The sequence below is a fragment of the Choloepus didactylus genome, chromosome 9 (assembly GCF_015220235.1).
Source record: "Choloepus didactylus isolate mChoDid1 chromosome 9, mChoDid1.pri, whole genome shotgun sequence".
NCBI lineage: Eukaryota > Metazoa > Chordata > Mammalia > Pilosa > Megalonychidae > Choloepus > Choloepus didactylus.
The window spans coordinates 131909815-131932514 of record NC_051315.1 but is presented as its reverse complement, the minus strand read 5'-3'; the positions used below and the strand labels follow the sequence as shown (position 1 = coordinate 131932514).

Below are 22700 nucleotides of genomic sequence, written 5' to 3'. Positions count from 1 at the left end.
GTATAGAGGTGCACTCGAGAAACTCCCTTTGATAATTTCCATACACCTGCCTCTGCCAAAAGCTAGGACTGGACTCCCGAAAGTTCACCGGGGGACTGAACGATGGTCGGGAACTTCAAGCATTACAAGGTGGAAAAGGTATGGGGGGCAAGATGAATAAATCAATGAAAGGGTTTAACTTAAAACAAAATGTTCAATAAAATCAGCAATAAGGATAAAATGCTAAAGTAAGACGATGACACTGAAATGTCTCAAAGTGGCAATGATGGGTCCTGTTCGTTAACTGGCACCATGTGTTACTGGGATGATGCCACTGTATCAAGATGGCGGGTGAGGAGAGGGAAGGTGGCTTATTATGGGCTGGGCAGTGCCACCCTCTGCATCCTCTCCCTCCTCCAAGCGATGGGCCGCCTCATTCTCAGCGATGCCCAATCGGGTCGTTCCCCTGAAGGTTCCAGTGGGTACCTGAGGCTTCCAGAAGCTCGTCGTGATGGAGCGTGCCTACAGGTCATTTCTTGATGGCCAAGACTTGTGTGAAGCTCCTTTGCTGCACCCCGAAGAAAGAGCCAAGATGCACGTGCATGAAGTCCTCCTCGCATCTCTGCCTGGGGTTGGTGTCCGTTACCAAGCGTGTCCTCGGACATGGCTAAGGCTTTCTCCCAATCAGGCCTCCATGGCCGCCTTGACAAACTGCCTCCCCTCCTTTTCCTGATCCTCCCTGGGGCTGCCCTTCCCCTCCCTGACAAGCAGGTGTGGCAATGGGAGGGTCATGCGAAATCTCCTTTGGCGGGAAGATTTTCTGGCTGCTGGGGATCTGTGCCAAAAGCAGAGCCAGTGGACAAACACGTGAGCCTCCCAGGGCCACTCCGCTCCTGTGCCTCCCCAGCCACCTCAACTCCTATGCTCAGCTCACAGGAATGACCCAGAATCACCCGCTGGGCTGAGAGGGCACAGCGTAAAGATGGCGGCCTGCAGCGACACACCACACAGGTAAAGATCCACTCTCAAATTTGGGAGAGGTTGGCCATGGCTGGACCACGGGTACGTGTTCATCTCCAAAGCACCGGCAATCCATAAGCCTTCTTCTGGAAAGAAATCTCAATTCTCCCTCTTGAACTCATGGACTAGAGTACCAAAAACAAAAAACGCCAACAAGCCACAGGCTGTAGAAACAAACCACTTTTCCCCAATCCAATCCAGCTCAAGTTACAGATGTCTTCACTGTTGAGTTTTAAGACCTGATATGTACCAGATAGGTACGTGTCCTTGGATATTTGTGGGGGTTCATGTGAAAGTCATTCATAACATGATTTTAAACTATGATTACAAATATGTGTTTAAAATGTAAGAAAAACACTATGGTTCCCTTTAGGATGTGATCCTAAAATGTTGCAGTAATATTCCCGTTAACTCCAGTGTTGGCCAAGGCATTTATGTTGTGGTTTGCTGGATTCTTGGAGACCCCAATGGTGAAGTCTTATATTACCAAACAAACCCTCACCTTCTCTGCTGGCTGACAGGCACCAAGGACCCCTGAGACATCAGGCCAGATAAGGGATGCAGACCTAGACGTCTTCCGGGTGCTGGGGGCCAACGTGACGGACACCAAAGGCTCAGGAGCGATGAACGGCAGCGCCGTGGAGGTGACTCTCTCTGCTGGGTACTCCGCTTAGTCAAATGTGCACGATGACGGCACAAAAGGCCGGTTTCCTCTTTCCTCTCCTTCAGCCGGACTTAACAAAAGCGGCTGAACCAGCGAGCAGTGGCCAGGGCTCCAGAGACATTTCAGGCTGCGCACTGGAAGGGGGCCCCAGGCAGGGTGGCCATGGCAGGCAGGAGCTGGCCCTTCCACCCCACGGCGTGTGTCTCACCGGTGGCGAGAGTCACCGTCCCCCTGGAAGCACCAGGTGGCCCAGCTCCTCCAGTGTCCCCCACACCTGGGAGGGCTCTGAGGCCGAGATGAGGAGGTGAAGAAGGTTCCGATGGACCAGGAAACCGGGTCTGGCCCCGGACCGACCCTGAGCTTCTCAGGAAATCGCAGCGTCATGCCTCTCCCCCACGGCCAGTGTTCTCTCCCGCACGGAGGAAGCACAATCAGTAGAAGCCCTTCATCCTCACCCCATCCCCAGGGGAGGGGCAGCCACCTTCCTGACTGGCACGCTCAGCCCAGCACCCGAACCTTCCTCCAGGAGCCACCTGTCTGCAGCATTTTCCAGCACTGTCCACTTCTCTGTGGGCGGGTCCCCCCACTTTCCAGCTCCAGGGAGGCCCTGGTCCAGCTCCACGGGGGGCTGGGAGGAGAGCCAGCTTGATGGGACACTCACGGCCAGGTCCTCCAGCTCAGCCTCTGTCAGGGATGAAGTTTACGCCCCCACACCCTCCTCCTCGCCTCTATTGGGAATGAAGGGGACACTTCCGCCAGCCTCGCCTGTGCCCTGTCGGGGCCCGGGGTCTGTGGTTCCCAGCGTCTCCAGGGGGGCTTGTCCACTCCCACCTCCGGGCTGCGGGCATGGCTGACATCTGCAAACCCCGGTGCAGACTTGCTTTCCAGGGGTGGGTGTGAGTACTCCCCATGCCTTGCTGGGAAGAGGGGCTGCGTTTAACGGAAGGTTTGGGAAGGGAGGAAGAAGACAGGAAGGAAGGAACGCAGAGGAGCAGAGGGGAAGAGGCTGGTTGCATTTAGTGCTGCGGGTCAGGACGGACGGAACCGGACCCCGGCGGGCAGGCTCTCAGGCTTTGCCAGAAGGACCCTCACTGCCACCACCTCCGGAAGCCTTGCAGGTGCACGAGGAGAGAGGAGCCACGGCCAGGCACAGCACACAGCTGAGAAACCAGTGGAAGCACAACCCTTTCGGCGTTTCCTTCCTGGAAACTCCCTCCTCCCCGAGGCACGAAGCCAGCCAGTCCTCCTCATGCCCTGCCGGGCCCTCACGCTGGGGAGCACTCCTCTCCCAACGCACCCCAGGTCCTCAGGACTCTCCCCGGCCAGGCTCCCAGAAAACGCATTTGCTCAAAGGCTCACTCTCTTCCCTGAACCGTCCTCAAAATCCCAATCCTTGTACCTCACCTGGGATTAGAGGACAGCACACGATCAAGGATGGACTCGGCCAGCTCAGCATGGCCTGGGCCGCCCGGGCCTCCTGCCCCTTCTCCCTTCACTTTCTCTCTTCTCTCCATTTTTCCTGTTTAAATGAGCGCAGCAATCCAAAGAACCCAGCTAAAGTAGGGTGTAGCCCGGCTGGCTCCTCGTGTCCACGGGTTCCCGTGGCTCTGTCCGCAATGCACAATTCACAAGGGGCACCGCCATTGGGGGCAGAAACATGTCACCATCCACTCTCCACAAGGTAAAACACGGTTCCCGTTAAACCTGCGTGTCCCCCCAGGGCACTGCACACACCACATGAGTGAACAGAGTGGAAGGTGGAGGTCCCGAGAAGAGATCCTTGCTCAGGTCCCCAGAGGAGCTGGCAGGAAAACAGGGCCTTGGGGGAGAGTCACTGAGGACACTTCAAGTTCATTCTGCCCAATACAGCTCTGAGCCCTCCCGACTAGAGGATGCCCAGCCCTGTGTGAGCAGCCCCAGGCTCAGGGGCTCAGGGGTTCACAGTGATGGCCTCCCTCTCGCTGTCCCCCATTCTGGTCCTGGGAGCCACACTGGACAGGCCTCTCTGCATCTACAGCCACTGAGCATGAGGGAGGATGACAGGACCCAGGGGGCTCAGACTCTCAGCCCCAGAGCGTGGCCCTCTCTGAGCCCTCACCCACTGGACACGCAAACCTGGACAGAGTCCACCAGTCCCTCAGCAACTGTCGCTGTTGGCCTGCTCTTGAGCCGCTGGGACCATCCCCAGGCTTCCAAAGAGCTCCTCAGAAAGCTATTTTATTCTGTCAAATGCAGCTTTGTTCTCAGAGGACATTTAAAATGCATCGCCTCATGGTACTCTGAGCACATGCATCCCCAGTAAGTTCCCAAATCATGGAACCTGTAAGTCACAAACAGATTTTCTCCCTTCCAGAAGTTTTCCGCATGAATCTAAGTGTTTTTACAGATTGTTAACTGCTCGGCAGAGGCCGGGAACGGAGGGAAGAGATGCTGAAGTGGTAGCGGCCACCGCCACCGATGACCAGCCAGAGCTCCAGGGACGAGGCTCTTAGATGACAATAACATGAGTCAACATCAGCCCAAAGGAAACCCACACATACTTCTGGAAGGCCGTGTGTTTTGGGAGCTGGCACATTGGCATGGAGTGTGTGGGGGGGTGGTGACACCGGGCCTTTTCGTTTCTGTTTGGGCCGGAGCGTGGAGTGGGGGAAGACGCACCTGTTTCCCGGACTCCACTGTATCTACGGCCCCCATGGTCCTGGGGAGCGAGCTGGTGCCCGCCGTTCGTGGTGATGGTGGGAAAGGCTGGGGTGCCCAGGCTCACTGGAAAACGCAGAAACAGCCAGCTCCATCCAGGGTCTGGGGGTGCCCAGGCTGCCACCAGGAGAAGGAAGCCCCTCAAGGAGAGGAGGGGGCAGAGCTGGTGGCTGCAGATGCCTGGGGACAGACAGGCCTGGACTCAAATCCATCCTCGCTGAGCACCCCTAAGCAAGCCAGCGTGAGAGTGTGTATGTGCACATGTGAGCGGCAGAGATGGAGGAGAGTGTATGTGCACGTGAGTGTGAGTGTGAGAGGCAGCGAGGGAGGGGCTGGCATCCTCATCTCGGAACCCCCACCCTGGGAGTGGCCGACAAGTGCAGCACCCAGTGGGTGAGCACCTCCTCCCTCCGTGCTCCATCGCCTCCCGGGGGAAGCCCGAGGCTCCTTCGGAAACGCTGCTGCTCAGCATAAGCAATTCTGGAGTCGTGCAGGACCACGGGCATGAGCTGAGCTGGGGAGGGGCAGCACTGCAGGCCCGAGGCCCCCCCATCGACACCCTCCTCCCGCGGAGGGCGGCTGCCCCAAGCCCACCCAGCCGCCCGGACTCAGCATCCTGAGTGTCAGCAGGCTGAGGGCACCAGCAGGTAAGCGAACCAGAGTGTGAGTGTGAGAGGGTGAGCAAGAGGGTGAGTGACTGTGAGGGTGAGTGAGCAAATGAGTGAGCAAGTGAGGGAGTGAGAGTGTGAGAGGTGAGAGTGAGAGGGTGAGCATGTGACAGTGAGAGTGCAAGTGAGCAAGAGTGAGAGGGAGGGAGGCTGAGTGACGAGGATGAGCAAGTGTGAGAGTGTGAGGGTGAGTGAGCAAGTGAGTGTGAGCAAGTGAAAGTGTGAGCAACAAGGGTGAACAAGTGTGAGGGTGAGCAAGTGAGAGTGTACGTGAGTGTGAGCAACAAGGCAAGTGAGTGTGTGAGCGAGTGAGAGTGGGCAAGTGAGAGGGTGACAGTTTGAGTGTGAAAAGGCAAGTGAGCAAATGAGCATGAGCGAGTGTGTGAGAGAGGGTGACTGCATGTGAGGGTGAGTGAGCAAACTGAGTGTGTGTGAGAGGGTGAGTGAGAAAGGGTGAGCAAGTGGGCATGTGAGAGTGAGAGTGCAAGTGGGTGAGTATGAGTGTGAGAGTGCAAATGTGAGTGCAAGAGGGTGAGGATGTGAGCAGGTGAGCACACAGGTGGGAATGAATGAGCAAGTGTGAGTACGTGTGCAAGAGTGACAGAGTTTGTGAGCGGGTGAGTGAATATGGGGGAGAGCTGATGTGAGTGAATGAGAGTTAGCAAGTAAGAGCGTGAGCGACTGGGCGAGCGAGCGGGTGAGCACTGGCTGAGCGCGAGGGGCAGCAGGGACCCGGGGTGGAGGCGTCTGCTGTCCGCTCGGCGGAGCTGGGGGCAAGCAGGTGGGGCCCCAGGGCTGTCCCTCCCTCAGTGCCCATCCTCACATGGCCCCCGCTGCCCGCTCAATAATAATAGTGATAATTTCATCATTTAATTATTGTTTATAATGTTTTATTTTATAGATTATTTATTATTCATTATTTGTTGTCATTTGTAATTACATAGAGGCTGCTGCCGGCCATGCCCCACCTCCCCCCATGCCCTGTGACCTGGTGGCCTGGGGCTCCCTCCAAGCCACCCCGTGCCCCGCCAAGCCCACCCTCGCTGGGGAGTTCACTCCCTTCCAGCTGCAAATGCCCGCCACCCTGCTGCCCCCTCCCAAGCAGCCTCCCCAGCTGGGCCTGTGGGAGCAGCTGGGGGGCACGGCTGAGACAAGGGGGGTTTAGAGACTCCAGGGCCACCCTAACATCCCTGACGTCGGCCCAGCCCCACTTCAGCACTGGCAGAGCACGAAGGAACGACCCAGCAGCCCCAGCAGGAGGGGTGTGTATGTGTGTGTGCATGTGCATGTGTGTGCTGCGTGTGTGTCTGTGCTGCATGTGCGTGTGTGTGCATGTATGTGGCGTGTGCATGTGTGTGCTGCATGTGTGCTGTGTGTGCTGTGTGCGCTGCATGTGCATGTGTGCCGCATGTGTGTGCTTCATGTGCGTGTGTGTGCTGCGTGTGCATGTGCGTGCTGTGTGTGCGTGTGCTGCGTGTGCATGTGCTGCGTGTGTGTGCTGCATGTGCGTGTGTGCTGCATGTCCGTGTGTGTGCTGCATGTGCATGTGTGTGCCGCATGTGCGTGCTGCATGTGCGTGTGTGTGCATGCGCATGTTTGTGTGCACATGTGCACGTGCTGGACTCGACATCTAAAGCGGGGTGCTCCTGCGCGGAAGAGGCCCCATTCGCTATCAGTAAGGATGCCCGGTGACCCCCTTTGATGAAGACATCCCCTTCCGAGGCTCCCTCCACCCAGCAGCCCTGACTCCTGACCTCATCCAGAGGGCGCACCCCCAGCCTCTCCGGGCGCCCCCTCGGAGAGTAAGGCCAGGTCAGGCCCAGCCCTGACGGGGCGCGAGTTGTCGTGGGGAGAGGGCCTGGGGAAGACCCCACTCGGCGTGGCTGTCGCGCCCAGGAGGGGGCCTCTCTGTGCTGCCTGCACCCCTCCTCTGAAGCCCACCCTGCAATCCGCTGGCACACACCAGATTCTTTAGCATCTGGGGCTCGGTGTCACGCCTCAGGTGTCGCAGCTTTCACAGACCGTTACCTGCCCTCCCCGGGGTGCTGAACAGACGGTGCTTCCTACAGCTCCTGAGACAGTAAAGGGGGAAGCCGGCTCCTGGGGTGACCGGCTGTGAGGGGACAGTCCCCGGCACTTCCGGCTGGAGGCCGCACACGGACCGGCTCCCAGACCCCCGCCCCTCTCCACGCACACCCACCCTCGGCCACAGACAGCCACACGACTGCGTGGGGGAATTAAACCAGTGAGTTCACTACTGCCTTGGGAAACGCTTTCACTCCATGGTATCCCCCAGAGGGCGAGACTCCCCACTAAACCTGAGAGCGCTGCTTCACCTGGAAAGAGCAGCGAGCCCGTGCTGCCGCCCACCCTGTGCCTGAGTCCACCGGGACCCTGGGTGCTGGGCCCCCAACCGCTCAGATCCCCATTGGGAGGCTCCCTCTGGGGCGAGGGGCCTGCACTTTTTCCCCACTCTGGCTGCCATTGGATCCTAGATGAGAAAACTTTTCCTCAAAAGTAAAGTGGAACAATAGCTAAGAAAGGCAGCGAGGGGGCTGGCTACATGTTTTGGGTGGACCCTGATAACGGGACTTGGCGGCTGGGTCCTGAGCCCCCTGATGGCCAAGGGCCCCAGGCAGGAGCTATTTAAGCGCAGCCAGGGGCAGGGCACGCGAGTCTGGTTATTTACAACCAACAGAGAACATCCCCAGCCTTGCAGCCACCTCGAAGGCTGATCTTGCCATTTTGGAGCTCATATACCAAACTGTCCGTCCCCTCCACTGGTGGGAGCTGCCCCTTTCCCTTGTGCCCGAGTGGGGCAGGCATCAGGGCTGCTTCTGAGCTACCTAACACTCGATTCCATTCAGTCTTCTCTCTGTCCTCAACCTGCACCACCACGGTTTGAATACCGGGGCTTTAAAATCTGGTAGCAGAGGTCCTTCCTACTTCTTTCCTTTTTCGTGAGTTTCCTGGATATACCTGTTGTCTTTGCCTTCCTCGTGTACCTATCAGAATAATTTTATTGAATTAAACATCATATTAAACATATAATTGATTTGGGGAGCACTGGCATGTTCATAGTACTATGTATTTCTACAGACCCTCATTGTAAGTAGGGTTTATCATTTATAAAAATATTCTGTTGGATTCCCCAAGCCAAGAGATTTTTCTTCATAAATGTCCTCCACATTTCTCATTAAGTGCATATCAGGTACTGTAAAATATCTGTATTTGTGAGTGGCCTCTGTGATGGTCAAGGTCAGGTGTCAACTTGACCATGTGATGGTGCCCAGTTGTTTGGTCAAGCGAGCGCTGGCCTGATGGTCACTGTGAGGATATTTTGTGGATTCAAATCATCAGTCTGTTGATTGCATCTATGGCTAATGACATCTACAATTAACATCGATAGTGAGGGGCATCTCATCCAATCAGTTGAAGACCTTAAAGGAAGAAGTGATGATTTCAGAAGACGGAAGGAAGGATTTCTGTCTCCGCTTCGGCCAGCCAGCTCCTCCCGGGGAAATCATCTGTGTTCCCAACTTGTGGCCTGCCCCATGGAATTCAGACTGCCTGTTCTCACTGTCACATGAGTCATTTACCATAACAAATCTCATAAGATTTACATAATAATACGTCAGTTCTGTTTCCCTAAAGAAGCCTGACTAATATAGCATCTTTTTTTCATTATATGATATAATTGGTTATTGCTTGAGTGTATGAGTGGTTTTTTTTTTAATTTTTTAATTATCTTTGCCTTAATAATTGGATTGTACACTAAAGTCTTTCACTAGTTCTAATGATTTTGAATTGATTTCCTCTTTCACTAGTTCTAATGATTTTGAATTGATTCCCTTTTTGTTGATGGGATGGGGGGCAGGATTCCTAGTAGACAACTGTATCAGCTACAGATATTAATCTTTTTATCATCTGCATTCCAATAGTCCTAGATCTATTTCTGTTTCTTGTTTCCTAGAATCACTGAAAAAGTTCAAAATAATATTAAAAAATAGTAGATTAATGAGCCCCCTTCTGACATTAATGCAAATGACTTGCCTGTCATATTGGTTTTTGAAGCAGATGCTCTCTAAGAAGGTAAAGGAGAATGATTTTATTATAATTTCATTGAGAATTTAAATATCAGAGATGATATTAAATTTTCTTGTGGAGATGATGAGTTGTGTAATTGAGACACAGAATAAGAACAATTTTCATGCTTTTGGTATATTCTGCCAATGTGTCTCAAAAACCAGGCAAAGGTATCCCGATGGTAAACTATCCTTACATTCCGTAAATAAACCCTCCTTGCCCAGAGTGCCTTATTCTTCCAAAATATTGCTGAATTTATTCTTCTTATATTTTGCCTGGAATTTTATCTAAGTTCCTACTGAGATGTATCTGATTTAAAAAAAATCTTTGGCAGGTTTTGGTATCACAGTTACAAAAAATGCTGTGAGAAACTTCATCTTTTTCTCTTTTGCTTTTGGATCTGGCTCTACCATGTTGGGGATGTCCCCTAAGGTGGGGGCTTGGCCTTTGGGCTGCCCCTGGGGCCCCGGACAGAGCTGACCGGCCAGTGGGGGTTAAGGACCGTGTGCACAATCTTTGAAAGTGGAACTCCTCCACCTCCACATAAAATGCCTTGGGCCTGACATTTCTTTTGGAGGCAGTTCATGGAACACTTTATCAACATTTTTTCCTATGTTTCACTCTCCTCAATTTTGAAATTCTTAGGAGTAAGGACAGTTACAACTGCTGAGGTTCCCCGAGGTACCTGCTCTCATTCTCACAAGGGTTCAGCCACGTGGAACTCCCCAGATCAGCCATCTGGTCAACCTCACTCAGCCTTGGGGGAGGCAGCCTGGTGTCCTGCATGCAGAGGGTCAGCTGTTCACTAACCAACCCAGACACAAACCGTTTTAAAGGCTGAGCCTTCTTTTGTAGAGGCCCAGGGACAATGCAAAGCCTCATCAGCCCGCATCCTTACATGTTTTCCAGTCTTTCGCACAAGAGGAGCAGTGGGTAACAAATCAGACACAATAGCACTAAAATGTGGGACTGAAGAGGGATGCTACACATGCAGTTAAGGAATCCTGCCTCCAAAGCTGGAAAGTTGTTTCTTGAAGCAAACTGGATTTTCATTTTCTGGCTTCAGGAATGCATGCATTTTTAATAAGAGCCTCTGGGCAGTTGGGTTTCCCTTGACAGCCGGTGGCCAGGCCCTCCCTGCGTCACCAGTCTCGTCCCCCATTTGTTGGAAAGGGACATGGTCCCTATGGGCTACCAAAATGTCCCATGTACCTGTCTCCAAACAGCTCACTAACTTCTCGAACACACACCCTGCCACCCGGGGAGGCCTAAACTTCACTGTGAATCAATTACTCTTCTCCCCTGGAGAAAGACCCATCAGCAAGTTGAAGAGCCCCGGTTCCCAGGGTGGGTGGGGGGAAAGGGATAGTAAGCGGAGGAGGAGAACAGGCTCCAGCTTCCCCTGAGCAAGACCTTCAGAAACATATTTCATGATTTTGCTTTTGGCACTGAGATGTTCCAGAACGTCCCTTACGGGCCCACTTATCAAATCGTCCCAAGACAAATGAGACTGCTTTGGCTATTATCTGACTTTTGGTCTAGTTTTCCCTCTGCCCTCCCCTGGCCTGGACTGCTCAGACTCAGGAAGTGGGAGTCTTATATCAGGTTAGCATTCTGTATTACTTTGCATGGCATTTACCTTCCTAAATGCGTTTTACTTTGTAGAACACTAAGATGCCATCCGTTTTTACAGCTCACCTCTGCTTACTCCCCACCCCCCAGCTCTCTCTAGTTCCTCCCCGACCCCATGCCATGCACCACCCATGCTCCAGTCCCTCTCACACAGACCCCCACCTTGTGTCCACCTGGTGTTTGTCTCCCGCCACACCTGGCACAGCCTGCTCATCACAGACTTTGGCAGGCTCACCCCTCACTCCATTTAGCTCTCGGTTCAAGCATCAGCTCTTCAGAGAAGCCATAAGTGACAGCAGGACACCAGACTCCTGGCAGCCCCATCCCTTTCCTGCTTTATTTCTCACCACATCACCTGTAATGGCCAACACAGCATCACCTCATTTATGTGCTGACCGTGGCTACCCACTCCCTATGGAAAGTTGCACGGTGGTGGGAATCCTATTTGGTCTTTTTTTCCACCATATTCCAATCTCTAACATGGGGCCAGAACATGCAAGGTGCTCAAAAAGTGCTTGTTGAACGAATAACCAACTCTCCCGACACACACCCCTCGGTCTGGCCTTCCCGCGTGTCCAGGAAAACAGACCCATGCCATCTTTATTTGCAAACTACGGTCAAACAACACGTACACATGCTGTGCTGGGTGGCTGCTGACACAGCCTTTCTCCTCTCTATGGGGAGAGGCACCAAACATGAGCACTGGAAACAGGTGGTGCTCAATAAATGTGTGCATAAGAACAAAGGGCTCTGAACAATTTGCTCCTGCATGACACTAGCTATTCTAAACCGTTCCACCAAGTGGAGTGCCTGCTCTCAGGCCTTCTGTCTGAGATCTTCATATTGTCCATCTGTAGGGGGGAAGACTGGCCATCCATCTGCAAACCCCCCAGTGCCAAAGGTTTACCGGGCCTCTCCTGGGCTGCCGCGGGCCACCTACCTGATACGCTCCATCTCCTCTTGCTACTTAGCAATTTACAGTTCCAAGAAAGTCTCAATCCTTTAGTCTGAATGACCTAGAGGACTCACGTCCACATCAAATTAACAAGACATTTAACCCAAATCCTAGAACACAAAGAGCATCACCTTTTCCCCCAGCGTTGACCAATAGTTACTAAATCTAAACACAGACAAACAAAAAGGCATTCCCTGCCTTCAGCATCTGCCAGGGTTTGGACTCAACCTTCTCTCTGAAATTTGGGAGCACCGCTTCCCATTAGAAGGTGCCAGAAGCCGTGACAGGTCCTGGCCAGTGCAGCTGCAGCCTCCTCCAGCCTTCCGACCCGACAAGGCCCCTAGTCCTGGCTCAGGACTTCTCCTCTCCTCCTGCAACCCACGGCCCCTGCCCCTTAGGCTAAGGGTCCAATGATCCATCAAAATGCTCTCACCTGGGCCAGCCTCCAATGGGGGTGCAAGAAGGTCAGCCCTGAGCAACCAGAACTGGCCCAGGACCCCAAACCCTCTGGGACATGTGATACCAGCAGCTCACGGAGGGAGGGGGTGGGCAGGACACAGGGGCGGGGGCTTGCCCAGAGTCTTCTGTCTTCCAGACAATACACCACGAGCATCTCTTGAATGCTTTATTGAGAAATCCAGATTTTTCTTTTTGAAAGTATAAAGTCCCATCCCTGTGGCATTAGCAGCACGAGCCAACATTTCTTGTGAAATCCCTTCATTTAGCGCACTCCTTATTGCACTTGAATTATAAGAAAAGCCCATGCTGCTGTGGTTTCCTCTGTGGAGCCCTGTCCTCAGCATGTGACTCCCAGGCCCATCCTGCAGCGCCTGAGGCTGCCCTCGGAGCTGACCGTCCGTCCATCTGACAACCTGAGCGTCCACCGCTCCCTGGTAATCAGCACCAGCCCCCACGCCAGGCTGCCCCCCGCAGAAGGGCCCTGGATGCTGACTGGCCAGCTCAGGCCACACTCAACCACCACGGTGGCTCCTCCGTCCCCCGTGCCTCCAAAGCAGCGGGGCCTGGGCCCCTGGGAACCCAGGACGGTCGGGTGTTCTCCCTTCGTGACATGGGGGCCGCGAGGCTGGGAAAGGGGCTCTGGCTGCAGGGTCAGGAGGGAGGTCTGGGTTCCCAGCCTGGTCACTGGCCAGCGGTGACCTGGGCTAAAGCCCAGTACCCCTCAGAGACCCACTTCCTGCCTCCGTGGAGCACAGAGATGCACCCCGCTGACGCAGGACCACCTCGGGGATGAGGGAGACGGGGTGGCTGCGGGTCCCAGCACCCCACCCCATGCTTGCTGAGCTGCTGGAATATGTCCCCGTCCGTGCTGCACCCCTTGGCCGGATCCAATGGCACGCCGAGGCTGCGGACCACGTGTGAGAGCACAAAGGATGGGCTCCCAGTCTCAGCGCGCGGCTGCCCGGCGTCACGGCCAGGGCCGGAGGCTGACCAGGCCAGAGCGTCTGTCTCAAGAGAGCAGCTGGGTTTCCCGTCCACCCGAGGTCAGGGTCTGCCCGTGCACCCCCACCCCCGTGCTGTGTAATTTAGGTAGCCCCTCCCTCTGCGGGACTCCCTGCCTCACCCCACTTAGTGCACCAGAGGTGAGGGGACAGTTTGAGGCCTGGAGCTCAGTGGCTGCAGACCCCACCCCAGAGACGGCCCAGGGTCACACGGGGTCCGTCCCAGGTCTGCTCGCCAGAGCTCCCAGGGACGCGTGCAGGAAGCCAGCATTGCTGGGGAGGGGTCCCCAGGGCGTCAGGGGTTGGTGCCCTGCAATCCACCTGGCTCTTTCTGATGAGGATGGTGCTCTGCTCTTAGTTCCTGACTTGGGGCCTCTAAGGCATAACAGAGCAGTACGCACAGCACTCGCCTTCTGCCTGGCCTGGCGTGTGCACTCGGGACTCTGCGGACCCCTGCCTCCACCCTGGGGTGCATGCTGCCAGGAGCTCACCCGGTGCCTGCCCCGTGCAAGGCCAGGGGTGCAGCCATGGTGGGCAGGGAGGGGTGGGCACTGCTCAGCACCAGGGAAGGGCCTCTGTCTCCCACCGAAGGTCACCGGCCTTGGCCGCAGCCTCCCGCTCGCCCACCCCGACCCAGAGCTGCGCTGGGGCCTCCCTGTCTTCTGTCCACACCCCAAGCTGCTGTATAGAGCCTGGCAAGAAGCGGGTGTTTACTGAGGAATGTGTGTGCATGTGTGCGAGCATGTGTGTGCGTGTGTGTGAGTTAGTGAGTGTGTGTGCTGAGGGCAGGAGAGACAAGCACCTGCCCAGAGCCAGATGCAGCTCTTCCCCCCCCCACGGCTCCCCCGTCTGTTGCAAGCCCCTCCCCTCTCCACCCCACGTCTCCCTTCTCCTCTCCCTCCCGCCCTCCCTGCCCCTCTCTCCTGTCTTCCTCCCTCCTCTCTCCCTGTCCTTTTTCCCTGTCATTTCCTCCCTCCCTCCCTCCCCTTCTCTCTCCCCCATCCTTTCTTCTGCACAGAGCAGTCTAGGGGTCGCAGCCCCCGACTCTGCAGCCCCTGGCTCCCCACACTGGGAAGCCGTCAGAGGACGAGCAGGCTCTTGTCCTCGGCACGCGCCCCGTCCCCGCTGCCAGCAGCGTTCTCCTCGGTGGGCACTTGGGAGTTATAAATCACAAATACTTTCTCCTGCCACAGGAGAAAATGTGTTTTCATGTCACAGACACAACATAATGTCTTCGTGTGCTTGCTGGGGGAGCAGAGGGTCCCACGCCGCATTCCTGCGCGCAGCACACAAGCATTCTCCACGGACTGCCACGGGCTCTGAGCTGGGCCAGCTGGCGTGTGCACAGTGACCAGGCTGCAGTCCTGCAGGCTCACAGCCTGGGGACAGACAGACACAGCGCCCCCCACCCCGCAGGCCAGCGCGGAGGATGCAGGGACCAGGGGAAGAGACGGGGCTGGGGGGTGAGGGTGGGGGTGGAACCTGCCCGACCGGGGTGCCCGGGAGCGAGCAAGCGGATGTTTAGGGTGACAAGCACGTGGTCTTCACTGCGTGGCGGCTGGGTTTCCCCAGCCCCTGCTCCTGGCGCGGGTGGCGTGGAGGGGGCTCATCTTGGAGAAGGAACCCTGGCGTCCGGGGTCTCGGGGAGGCGGCCCCGGCTGGCAACGTGGAGACGGGCCTGGAGGGGTCCCGGGAGACAGGCCCGGGGAGATGCCGTGCGCTGCCCTGGGGCTCAGCGGCTGGAGCTGCTGGGAACAGCGTCGGTCACAGAGGCCGCTGCTGCGTGGACGGTGGGGGCTGCTCTGACCGAGAGCACTTCAACAGCCTGGTATTTATGCCAAACAGTTTTAAGGGATTTCAGACTGATGGTGGGGAGATAAGGGGGGACGTACGTCTCCCTCTGCAGCAGGAAACAGGCTACAAATGGGCAGACCCTGGACACTAGGGAAGTGTCTCTCTGTCCGCACAAAGGCTGCACCTGCCGCTCAGGGCCCAGCGATGCCAGGTGGGGAGACCTGGGGAGGGGGCTCTGGGCCTGACCCCTGCATCCTGATGACAACTGCCAAGGTGGTCAGGGCAGCCGGACACAGGTCAGCCTTGGCCTAGCATGGACCAGATGGGGCCACGGGAAGCCGTGGGCAGGGCCTGGGGATGTCTGCGGGGCCCAGTGGGACCCCAGTCGCACCCCCTCCCTCTCCAGGGAACGCTCCTTCCATAGCGGAGGCAGCTGTCTCGTTTGGTTTGAAACAGGGATGGCCATGAGAGGACACGTCCCAGAGGTCGGGCCTGGGCCGCTATTGTCAGAGAGGAGCCTCGGTTTTAGTCAACGGTGCTGAAGGCCCCGGCCGGGCACCCGACGCCGGGCTCACCTCCTACCTGTGCCACTGCCAGGTGTGCAACCTCTGCAGAGTTACTTGGCCCCCCTGTACCTCAGTTTCCCCATCTGTGACATGGGAGAGAGGGCACCAACCTCATGGGGTTGTCTGGGGTAAAATAATTCCACCTGCAGGAACAGCGACAGACCACATGGCACAGCCGGTGGCTGTCGGCTCTCACCGGCTGCGGGGGACGCCTCCTCCGTGGGCTGAGCTTGGCTTTGCTGCTGTTACACCTGTTTGCAGATGAAGCGAGAAGGCCCCTGTGCTGCGGCAGGCCCTGAAGGAAGCCCCTTTCCAGCCAGGCCTGGGTGGGCCAGGCAGACGGAGCACCGTGAGGGTCCTCGGCTGCACCCAGGGGCTGTCCGCAGAAGCGGCCATCCGGAGAAGGGCAACGGCGAGTGGGGAGGTCCCTGACCTGCGCTGCTGGGGGCTCAGAGGTGCGGGCCGTGGGGTGGCTGCTGCACCCACGCAGGCTGGGCCAGGTGAACCCCAGGTCAGTCTGGGCCCTGACCAGGGTGGGCCCCAGCCCTGCATACCCGCAGAGCACACGGAGGCCCTGCGCCCGAGGCCCATGAGGGAGCCCCCAGGACCCCAAGGGCACCAGGCCTTCCACCGGGCTGTGCCCCCTCCCAGGCCACCCGCTCCCGCCCCACTCCCGGCGCGTCCCGTCCAAGGTCCTCACGCTGTTTACAGAAGACAGAGCCTGAGTCACTCCCGGCAGCTCTGATTCACCGGGAGGCCCGAGTGGGGACAGCCCGGCCCATTAACCTCTTGGTTTCTTCTCTCCGCAGCGAAGTGGTCTCCGACTGGGAGGTGAAGCCAGACGGCGGCTTAGCGTGCGGCCGGGGCTGCTGCCCGGAGCAGAGGACCAGAACACCCCGGGGGCAGCCGGCAGCCACGGCGACCCCCGACACCTCCCGGCACCTTCCCGCCGGGGCTGAGGGAAACCCGCAAACGCTCCATCATCTCTCTGAAAGGGATTTGGTCATTGGACAAGTGCTCCCAGAATTTGCAGGAAACGCACACCCAGTGCCGCTGACGGTGCGAGGAAAGAGAACCTGGAGCAGACGAGATTCCGGCTGAGAACCTGCGGGGCACGGCGAGCTGCGCACGAGGCCGGCCTGAGCCCCCAGGGAGACGCGGCGCCGCCTGCAGAGGGTCCGCTGAGGCCGCGCAGAGCCAGGCCCGGGGTCCTGCAGGAGCCGGCTCCAGGCTTCCCTTGCACTGAGCCCCCCACGGATGCCCACGGAGCGGTGACAAGTGAACGCAGGGCCTCCGTAATTCCAGGAGTGGCTCTTTCTTGCTCTGGATCATAGACTTCTCCTCAGTCTGGGTTAGGGGAATAGTTAAGGAGAGCATTATATTTTCTCCACTAGCTTCCACAAATCTGAAGTGGTTTATGATTTAATCATATGCATCCCCAGATCCATAGAAAGGATTAAAAGATAATGACAAATGAGGGTGCAGCAACATGGCAGAGGGTGAGAAGACTCCTGTTATTACACAGCACAAGGCAGACAGCACCACAAAAGGTGAAAGCCAAGCCGTCCTCCTCGACAAAAAGAGGCTCCCCAACCGGGAGCCCAACTGGGCCACGTTAACAAGTTCTGGAAGAAGGTTAACATGCTAATCCTCAAATCTAATGTGCTGCCTGAAAATAACAGAGAGGTCTTGAGTGGTGGTTTGCAGAATACACAAAAATATATTTTGTAAGGCCACTTCTTACAGTATTTCAATAAAATCCCAAGTTGTAATATTGAGTGAAAGTTTCAGCGAGGACATTTCTCCAGGAGAAGAAAATGCCTTGCACGGGCATTGCTGTGCGGTGGTGGGAGGGGTGGCTGGATTAGCCAGAGAGTAGAGGGAGGGTGGCCGGCGAGCCTCCGGCTTCCCTTTTAAAAGCGCTGACCCCCTCGGCATATAAAGCTTTCCTCAATGCAAAAGTGACACTGACGTTTGGAAGATTTGGAAGATTAAGAAAAGCAAGATTGTTCAGGAAATTTTGGAAGGGACATCCGTTCTGGCTTCTCTCTAGACACACACACACGTGCAACACACACTTTGATTTTCCAACCTGGGATCATCTGATCTGTCCCATTTTGGAACTGTTTCCCCCACATTATTAAATATTTGTTTATGACCCAAAATGTGCTAACTGCATGATGTTTCATCATGTGAATCAACTGACATTTAGAGCTCTTTCTTTACACTTTTCACCAGTACTCGGAAAGCTGAGGTGAATTTCTTTGTTGCCACTTAGCTCCACAATGATTCACTGAAGAAAATTCCTAAAACTGGAACTGCACACTCAAAAGGTATTTCCAATTTTAAAATCTTTTCTTACCTATTGTCAAAATCTCTTTAGAAAGATCGTCCAGTTTATCTTCCTACTGGCGGGGACAAGGCTACCTGGGTTGTAATAACCGTTTCCAAACTAAATAAAAAGACTATGTTTCTATTTTATTTTTAATTTCTTGGATTCTTGTTGAAATTCAATGCTTCTCATGTTTATTGGCCAAGAGAATTTCTTCTTTTGAATTTATATTTTTGCCCCACAATTTCTATTGGGTATTTGTCTTTTTTTTTTGTTAGATTGATAAGGCTGTTTGTCTAGAAGAGCACTGACATATTGTAAAATACTGTCTTTGCGGTTCCTTTTAAAATTTTGATAATTGTAGTTTTTTGGACATATACAAGTTTTATGTTTTAATTTTGTCAGAGTTACTCTTTTTTTATGGCTTGTGTTTGCTATACTTTAAATGACCAGCTAATATTCATCTATATGCTCTGTTATTTAGGATTTCATTTTTGTAACCTTTGCATCTTTAATCTGTTTGGACTAGATCAAGGTACCTTCTCCACAATATTTATTCTAGACTTTAGCATAACTCTCATGTCTTTGATCTGGAACTTTCTTTGCTATACGTGCAGCTGTTCCAAATTTTTTCTCCAAAGAGTCACGTGCTCCTGTGCCTTGGTGAGCCTTCCTTCCCGGCCAGGGGTCCAGTGACACCTTTGTCATGACGAGACTTTGACCCTCTCTGGGGCCTGTTTCTCCACTTTCCGTTCTGTGCCATAGACAAGGGACTTCAGGATTCGCTGAAGAGCCGACAGGGGCCGCCTCTGCCATTGGGCAGACACCTGGGGAGCAGGTGCTGCACCTGCTGGTTGGACGGAGAGAGAACCTTCTGTGGGTTTCAGACACCAGACCAATGGCTCGATCGAGACGTCACCACCTGGAAGACTCAGAGCCTTGTCAGACAGCCGGGTACTCAGGTAAAGCAGCCGAGAGCTTCCAGAACGCCCCATGGATTCCCCTTAATTGAGAGGCAGTACTTACTCCCGGCCGAGGGTCTGTAACTTATTATTCCTCACCCAAACCCCAGAGGCTGCACGGCAGCTACGAGAACACACGCGACACAGCACACACGAGCCTAGAGAGGCGGCTGCGGGGGAGGGGAGGGAAGGCGGGAAGGCGGGCACACGGGGATGCACGCGCCAGGTCCTTTGTGCCACGAAGCCGGCTGCACATCCAGCTCCGGAGGCCAGGAGGAAGCTCAGGAGCAAACGAGAAACATCACACCAGCTGCACTGGAGGGGCAGCATTTCCCAACTCTTGGACCTCCGAGGATTTTCCCCTGAGGGTCCTTCCAAAAGGGACAAGAATGAAATAACGGGCCATTCTCTACTTCAATTGCACTGTGGCCTTTGAAAGATTCGTTCCAAGCATCCCTAGCAAATGATATGCTCCTAGCCATCAGGTGCCTAAAACACTCGGGGAGACCTTGAGCGGGCCCGGCCCATTACTACGGGGAGAAGGGGGATCTGCACCCACGGACCCTCGAGGCTTCACAGAGAGAGATTCCTGGAGGGCATCTTGGATGGTGAGCCGCTCTCCTAGGGTCTACAGAACACCTGGCTCTGAAGGAACGTCTCTGCAAAGAAGCCCTCCTGCTCTCCAGAGCTGACAGGTGGGCGTGAGCCTGGAGCTGCCAACTGTGGGCCCTGTCCCTGCCCGAGGCTGGCGGCCCCCTCCCTGAGGACCAGGGGCTCTGAAGGATCTGGAGCAGCTGCCACTCTCGTTCACGGGATGTTCCATGTGGGTTCCCGTGGGATGCTGACCCCAGCAGGGCTTGGGCACCGAGGACAGGGGACTGTGCTTGATGGAGCCACGGGATCATGAATGGGCCCCGCGGGATCCGCCGGGAAGCCTGGCTGCTCTCCGAGCCTCGGTGGCAGGCGTGCTGGGCAGGAAGCTGAGGGTGTAGATGCAGTGACCCCGGGCCCGGCTGGCCTTGGGGACAGTGAGAAGGGGAAGAGGCATGGAGCAGGGGTGCCCTGTGCGTGCCGTGTACCTGAGGTCACCTGAATGGTACTTCAGAAGGGCAGGTGGGAACGTGAAGGGACCAAGCACATCCTCCTGTTGACGCTGTACTGGCCGGGGAGCTGGCTCCAGCGTCCCATGGCAGGCAAGACACGGGTGGGCAGGGCCGAGCCTTGAGGTCAGCCCTGAGGAGCAGAAGCAGCCGGAGAGAAGCGGAGCACACAGTGCTGCCACATGAGCAACGTGTGAAGGAATCAAAGCTTGTTCCCTGCAGCTGGGCTCCGGGCCTGGTCAGCTGCAGGGGAGACCCGCACAGAGCGAGGGACAAGGGCCGGGGGACAAAGACATGTCCAGCCTGTGGGGCCGGCCCTGGTTCTTGTCAAGCCAAATGCACAACTGGGTGCCGGGCAGGAGGCCAGGGTACAGCTGCTCTTGCAGCTTGAATGCTCTGTCCACCCTTGGACGCTCTAGGACATCTCTTTGTCTTTCTGTCCATCCCTCTGTCCTTCCCTCTGTCCCTCCCTGCTGCTTTCTCTTTGGTGGCAGCCGAGGACCAGGAACGGGGGACAGCAGCCTCAGCCTGCACAGTTTCCCTTTGCTTTCAGCAGCTCATCCTCTTGTTAAGATGCGTTGGGATCTGCTCTGACTTCTCCCGAGCTCCTCCGTCTAGATTTTCAACTTGCAAACAACCCTTAAGCCGGACAGTATCTCTGGGGCTTCTGCACGTGAGCATCTCAACATGCCGATGGCGTAGCACCATGAAGGAGACAGGGTTGAAAAGAAGAGAGGCCTGAGGACTGCATCGCGGCTGGAGGAGCCTCGGGTCGAGCCTGTCTCTTGCCCTCCCTGGAGGGAGGTGACGGCTGCACTGTGCTGGGGACAGAGGTGGCTCGGGGAGCAGGCCACGGGTTAACAGCTCGGGGGGGAAGGAAAGAAAGAAGCATGAAGGAAAGACAGCCTCCCTCACCCCAATCACCCCGAATAACCCAGAGCCAGGCTTCCTTCTCCAGGGTCAGCACCCCCACTGCCCCCCGCCATGGCTGCTCTGGGACTGGTGTGTGTGTTGGGGGCACTGGGGGTCCCCAGAGCAGGCCGGGCATGGAGCAGCTCTGCAGAGGCATCTGCCTCGTGTGCTTTCCCCGAAGGCTGTGAGCCAGGCTATCGGGAGTGGCGGGGAGCAGGAGGGCTGGGGCTCCTCACACATCTTGGGGACCTCCCCCACCCCATTCTTCCACTGTCTTACATCCTGGTTTACAGCCACTGCGATAAGGAGGGGCCTGTCACTCCCTGGTTGGTTTGATATTTAAGCACTTTTTAGAAAAACATCCTTCCCTGTGATTCCCAAACGATGCATTTTCAGTGTAGAAACACGCACAAGTTTAAAGATAAAACTCAGAACCACGCGCCCAGCCTGGATCTGCCACGTTTTCACCCAGGCCGAGGCCCACTCCCACGAAGCTGACCCCTTTTAAATGTCCACAAAATCTGCCTGGAAGCAGGGGGCAGAGGCCTGGAAGCCCACCCGGGGTGGGGACCTGCGGGAAGCGGGAAGGCAGGGTGACACCCCAGCCCGACAGGCAGGGAACAGGGAACCTGCCCGAAACCTCCTCCTGAGACAGGGTCATGGCGGGGCAGAGCCGGGCCCCCACGGGCAGTGCCCTGACCTGCGTCTGTCACCGTGATGCCGACAGCAGCCCAGGACGGGCATGCCACTGGAGAAATGAGCAGGGTCCGCTTAGTGGGGTGAAGAGCTGCCCAGAGCTGGGGTCCCCGCTATCCAGGAGCCATCGTGGCTGTGATGGGCTACAGAAGCTCGTGGCTCCTCTCACACAGGTGTCCCCCATCCCAGGCCTTCATCACCCCACACTTGTTGTCCAGCTGGTCACAAGCAGTGCAGAACCTGGGGGCCATCCCCTGTCCTGTCCCTGTCCCCCAAAGGGGAGGCCTCTGTCTCCCATATAAGGGTCCCAAGAGGCCCCGTCCACTCGCTGCGAGGTCAGGGGGCTTGCCCGGGAAGCAGGGAGCTCTCAGACTTGTCTGAAGTGCCAATCTTATTTTTTTTTAAGAACACTTTTGGAAATGGATGTGGGAAGGAAAGTGCTTTTAGGCAAGCACCATTTGCACAGATGATAAGTATCTGAGGGTCGGATCACGGCGGTAAACTGCAGCAGGGGAGGTGAAGGCTCAGCTGAGCTCCACTCCCAACTCCTTCCCATTATCAGGGATGAAGATTCCATCCGGTATCATGGGCGAGAGACTCATGACATAAAATTTACCTTTTTAACCATCTGAAAGAGAACAGTTCAGTGGCATTGAGCACATTCAGTGCTGTGCCACCATCACCACAAGCTACTTCCTGAACTTTTCCATCACCCCAAACAGAAGCCCCGTACCCAATAGTAGTCACCCCATCCCCCTGCCCCCAGTCCCCACGTGATACAATAATAGGGTACACCTATTTATGGGCATTTCAGGTCAATGAATTGCACAGTCTGTGGCCTTTTGTGTCTGGCTTCCTCCACCGAGCTTACTGTTGTCAAGTTTCATCCATGTTGTTGTGTGGCTTAGAACGTCACTCCTTCTTTATGGCTGAATGATTTTCCACTGTGTGGAAAGACCACATTTTATTTATCCACTTGCCAGCTGATGGACATCTTTTGGCTGTTGTGAATAATGCTACGACAAACATTTGAGTACAAGTTTTTGTTTGAGCACCTGTTTTCCATTCTTTGTGGTATGTATTTAGGCGTGGAATTGCGGTGTCCTGTAGGCTCATGGGTTCTTGACCACAGAAGGGCTATCAGAAACTCAGTCCTTATTTACAGGTGGGGAAACCG

At 55.6% G+C, this 22700-nt stretch overlaps 1 protein-coding gene across 3 annotated transcripts in view; it reads right to left on the bottom strand.

Moving 5' to 3' along the window:
• Window positions 1–22700, bottom strand: part of TWIST2 (twist family bHLH transcription factor 2) — an 82893-nt gene that overhangs the window by 49844 nt on the left and 10349 nt on the right. The window lies entirely within an intron of this gene.